Source organism: Apis dorsata, unplaced genomic scaffold (genome assembly GCF_000469605.1).
Source record: "Apis dorsata unplaced genomic scaffold, Apis dorsata 1.3 scaffold_42, whole genome shotgun sequence".
NCBI lineage: Eukaryota > Metazoa > Arthropoda > Insecta > Hymenoptera > Apidae > Apis > Apis dorsata.
Window position 1 is genome coordinate 412,002 of NW_006263344.1, and position 5,634 is coordinate 417,635.

At 45.2% G+C, this 5,634-nt stretch overlaps 1 protein-coding gene across 1 annotated transcript in view; it reads left to right on the forward strand.

The window, feature by feature from the left end:
* LOC102672095 (3-phosphoinositide-dependent protein kinase 1) overlaps positions 1-5,634 on the forward strand; it is a 486,800-nt gene that overhangs the window by 405,388 nt on the left and 75,778 nt on the right. The window lies entirely within an intron of this gene.

Consider the following 5,634-nt stretch of genomic DNA (forward strand, 5'->3'; position numbering starts at 1 on the left):
GCGTTTAATCTCGCTACTAGTTGAAGAATTTAAAATTTATCTTCATCGCGGAATCGGTTTGCGGATATCGAAGCGTTTCATTAGAAAAGAAATATTAGATTTGACGTATCTCGCGAATAAAATAGATGGAAAAGCGTAAATTCCTCTCTATCCCTCACTCTCTTCCCCAATTACACAAGGAAGAGGAAACGAAGAGGCGTATATACGCGAAGACGTTTGAATGAATAGAATATCGCGTTGCTCGTAATTTCCTGGAACATTACTCGCGAATACCGGTGCGCATGCGCGAGCGCTAACGCGCGTGCAAGTATTTATCTCGTATCTGTGTGAGCGTGGTGTAATCGCGAAGACGATGAGCGCACGGCTCGTTGCCCGCTTTGTAGACCAAGCCGAACGGAATTCCGGCTCTGCAATTGCGGAACGCTTCGGCTATTCCGTTCCACGGACCTCCCCTGCGTGCACGACTTCAACATTTTTCGAAGGGAAGAGAACGAGAAAAGAAGAGAGGGGGGGTCGAATATTTTAATCGGTTATAATTGGGCGAATGTAAATGTCAAGCGTGGTTGACCCCCTTCGGTGAAATACTTTCGATTAATCCTTGCTCGAATTAAAAAAAAAGAAGAAAAACAAAGAGGAGAAAAATAAAAGAACGTACGTAAGAATGTATTGCTCGCTCGCTTTGCAAGGTATTATACTACCACAACGACGAGTGTTTTAATCAACCGAACGTTCGACTTATCAACGAAGAGAGAGAGGACCTGGAACGAAGCACGGAGGCCTCGAGATCCACCGGCCTCCTCTCGTCCACGGTGGTCCACTCCGAACGACGTATTAATTGAACCATTCATTTTACCGGCCGATATTAGGCGGTTTAACAAGGGAGGGGGGAGGAATCTCGCGAGAGATCCGAGAGAATGGTGGGGCATCGACGATTCCAGCGGGGTTCCAGACTCGTTTCTTCTCTTCTCTCGGGGGTCGAGGCGGGTGGCATCGAGATCGGCGAACGCTGCTAGCGCGCGGACGAGAAACAAGAAGGAGATAACGCGACGACGTTGAAGAAGCGTGAGAATCGAGCGGAGGGCGAAGGGAGAGGCCCTGGTTGAGGAAGAGAGAAAGAGAGAGAGAGAGAGGAGGAGGAGGAATGCGCGCCGCGGAAGGTGCCCGACCGAGAAAAAAGGGAAAGAGGACCGCGAAGGTCGGCCAAGAAAACGTTTCTCGAATGGAATGCGAAGTGGTGGCGAAGTGCGGATGGACGAAATCGGAATCGCGAAACGAGACGACTATTCGATACCGTCGAAACAATTTCAAATAAAAGTCTAGCCTTATTTATCGAATTGTATATATATATATATATATATACTCGCTCACAATCTATCGAAATAGATAAAGACAGAGACAGAGATTGAATAAACTTCGATCGAATCGAAGGCCGTCGAAATTTTTCGTGTTTATTTCGACCCCCTTCGAAGACACGATTCTATCGACGATCGTATTAACGATCTCCAAATCGAAAAGAGATATACAAACGTATAACGTCGAAGAAAAGGGAAGGAAAGATTAGAGAAGAGTGGCGAGTGAAAGACGGTACCGACTTGGACGAAGCGAGGCGAAGACCAGTTCGGGAGGAGGATCATTGAACGGAGAGGCCGAGCGAGCGAAGTGAGCGAAGTCGGGTATACACGACGAAAAAATACAAAGAGCAGAAGAGAAGAAGCGTGGAATGCAAAGAGAAGAAAGGGAGCGCTAAAACCGGCAGGAGGAGGACGAGGAAGAGGAGCAGCAGCAGCAGCAGCAACGGCGGCGAGCAACTGGTGGATGGTCGGGGGGGAGGGGCGGAGGAGCGGGTTGGGAGGGGGAAGGGAGAGAAAAGTGGCGGGAGAAGGCCCTGTGGGTGCCCTGCGCCGTTGCGCCAGGGGCGGTTGTTGGCGGGTGAGCGTGCTAAGAATACCGAGGAGGAGAGAAACGGCCGGGAAGAATGTAAAAGACAATGGAATGTGTCGCGTCGCGCATGCGTGGCTCCGTGGAATGCGGCCCCGTAACGGCACATCCGTTAGCCACAATGTCTGCCACGAAACGCGGGGCCTTATTGCGCGCAATCGCTCTCCTCGCGCTCCCCGGCCCGGCCTCTCTCGGCGAAGCGCCTTTTTCTCGCGAGCCGCCGCCTCCGCTTCCAAGCCGAGTTTCGACGCCGCTCGGAGGAAGGAACGGGATGGAACGGATTCGCAGGCCGGAAGAAAAATCGGCTTTCGCGTAAGCTTTTTCCACCTCGGTTGCTCCATTCCTCCTCCTCCTCCTCCTCCTCCTTGTTTTTCTTCGTTCCTCCGCTGTGACGTAATTTGTTTTCGTTTCGCGCCACGCGTGGGGCTCGTTAACGCTTTGGAATGCGTTTTGTTGGAAAATTAATTTGAGAAATGGAATGTGAATGAAATTTAAGTAATAATAATAAATGCGATAAACACTCTCGATATATAGAATCTAGAGGAAACAGTTCGATTTGTTCAAATTATTTTATCATAGAATAATATGAATAGTGTATGAAAATAATGTACGATGAATATTGGACGAGTCGAACAGAAGGAAATGGTTGAGATGGAACGCGAGCCTATTCTTGGTTGATAGGTAAACGATCGCGATGTCGTGACACCGGGTAACGCGAAGTCGAGGCGATCAGGTGCTCCGAACGTGGAACGTTGCCGCTCTACTTTATTCCGGTTGTCCGTGAACATGTTGATGGCAACGATCGTTAAAAATTTCTCGAGCTGCTCGAAGCATATCGATATACGATTCTTGTCGAAAGAATCAATATCTAAATTATCTTCGTAAAGCTTGGGGAGTATTATCCTAATGATCTATCGATCTTGTATAAAAAAATGATGATTCGACGAGGAAATCGGAATAAACATCTCGTTACCGGTCGAAAGAAATTGGAAATCCATCGGATTCTTCCCTGCAGAGTGTTGAACCGAATTTCTATCCGGTAATAACAACATTGCGTGCTGACAATTATGTAAACTACGCGCGTTATATAAGGGAATTCCAGTGAGAGCGTGTCGTAAAAAAAAAAAAAAAAGGAAAAAAATAAAGAGGAACTCGTTTCTCTGCCACAATAACAGTGAGCGAGGCCTTTGAAAGAATCTGGGAAGATTTTGAAATGGAGGGAGAGGATGTTACACGTTTCTATCGATACACGAAAAATTCCGGGCGTAAAAATCGGCACGTAACACCTGCTGTCGAGGCGAGTCGTGACACGTGAACCGTTTCATCGTTTCGTATAAAAAGAAAAAAAAAAAAGAGAGAGAAAAAGAGAAACTCGGTATCCGTTCGTTCCAGGGAAACTGGAATTTACAAATCATGGCCACGGGTACACGTGGCGAAATAGCATTATGTATACATTATAGCGGCCTATATGGCTGGTAGATATAAATATCGTACATTTTATGGGCAGACAGAGCGATTCGACGCTAAATCGACTAATTGACGGGGATATTTCAATATTTAATGTCGGTTAATCGTCGCTGATAATTCGTTATCGATCAATTAGCATCCGTGATTTTTCGCTCAGAGTTATTCCAATGTCTCAAGCACAAGGACAATATCGATGCTATTTATTGCCTCCTCTTATCTTTATGTCTCTGTATTTTCTAAGGTGCTAAAGAATATCGTGTAATAATTTTTATCGGTGTGAACGATTGTATCGGTCTTTTCTTCGATGGAGATATTTCTCCAGTGGAATTTCGAATGCATAAATATATTCAAAACAATTATCGTATCATAATAATAAAGGGGGAGGTAACGAGTTGTATCTGAAACAATTTCTTTTTTTACAGAACGCTTTTCTGTGCTTTAAGTTTACAATTATTATCCCAGAAAATATTTACTATAACAAAATGATGGGATATTAAAACGTTTAATTCGTATTTAAAGTTTTCTCAATGTATTGTTTATTAGAAGATTAAAAAATTATATTTTGAAACACCGATCCTTCAAGAATTGATTACGCATCCCTCCAAATCGACATTCCCACTAAAGAAGAGGAATTTTTTCTTATAATCTGTATACTTCTCGCAACGTTTTGACAAACTGGCAACAATTTTTCTTACCTCGAACAACACAACTCATTAAATATAATCTCGTATAAGAAGTGTAGACATTTGTGACTGGTTTCAAGTGTAATAACCTCCCGTAATTATCCGTTTATTTTACGAATAACGTTAACCTTCAACTTGAACTGCAAAAAAAAGAAAAAAAAAAATTGCAGCGAAAGATGTCGCTGCCTTCCGTACAACACCGAGAGGTGGAACTTGGACGTTTCATCAGCGGAAGGGTTAACAACCTCGGAACTGTGCCTTTCCCATCGTTCTTGCCCGATCCCCGCAAACACCAGCCCAATCTAAACATACGAGATCCGGCAAAGTTGCCGAATTTGGCGATGGAAGCCATCGGCAGTTGTAAAATTACTTCGTCACCGTGACCGCTCTCGAAGAACCCCCTTTCGAGGAACTTGATCCACATTGATTCCAGCCAGTAACAATTTTGGAAATTTTCACGTTGTTTGATACAATTATCTCTTTATTCGAACCGATCTACAGGCGAATCCATTCGGATACCTTGGACAGTTGAAAAATTAAACAATTTTCAAATAGAAGTTCGAATAATCTAGCAAAAGTACCAACAATTTCTGAAGATAATTTTCTGCAATACAATTAGAGAAGAACGAATAAAATGTATAATTTCAATCGCTCGGCCAAAGGATCATTTTCGACGATATCTCTTTCCTCTTCCGAATTAATTCAAGATTCGAGGACGAAGGACATCCTCGCGACAAAATGGCCAACAATTCACCCACCGCTATCGTTTCGCGTTATCGAAGCCTCGCAAAGTGACTTCTCCTCACCACGGAGCAATCATCATTCGGTATCAGAGGAGGGGAGGCGCTTTCTCGAGCTTTTTCGCGAGATAATGAAAGCGTGTCGCGGGGCGCAAGCGTGTTTGCCTTGGTCGTCGCGTACGCAGAGAGCTCGCAACGTTTCCTCGAAAAGTAGCCGTAAACACGCTAAAATGTGACCCCCCCCTCGACATGTAGCGAATGGTAATGGCCGAGCTAACGGTGGAATTCCTGGAAACCCGGCACTCCGCTATCGGGAAGGGAACGCCGCGAGCGAAGTCTCGCTACGAAACGCCCCCTTTTTCCTTGGCCCTCCAAGGAAAAACGTCCGCGGGATGGCCGATTATCGAATATCCCCTCCTCCTCGAATATGTTCCCGTTTTCCCTATTAACCTCCCCCAGAAGGAGAGGAAAAAGTTGGCTCGTTTGGCGCCCGCTTATCTCCAATTCCTTCCTCCGCCTTCTTATCCGGCCATGCTTTTCCTTTGCTCGCAAATTAGAATCCTCGATCGGGGCAACGAGTTAACGAGCCATCGCGGGATTAAAGGGCCTCGTCGTTTACTCTCCTTAAGGGCCATACCCTCGCTGATTGCACATCCTTTTCACAATTTTGCCTCTTTCCCTTCTTTTTTTCTTTCTTTCTTTCTTTATTTCTTTCTTTGCTTGTGAAACGCGTATCGATCAGGGCGATGATTTTTCGAGATTGAAAGAGTTTCTCTCCTTTTTTTTTTTTTTCTCTCGCGTACGCG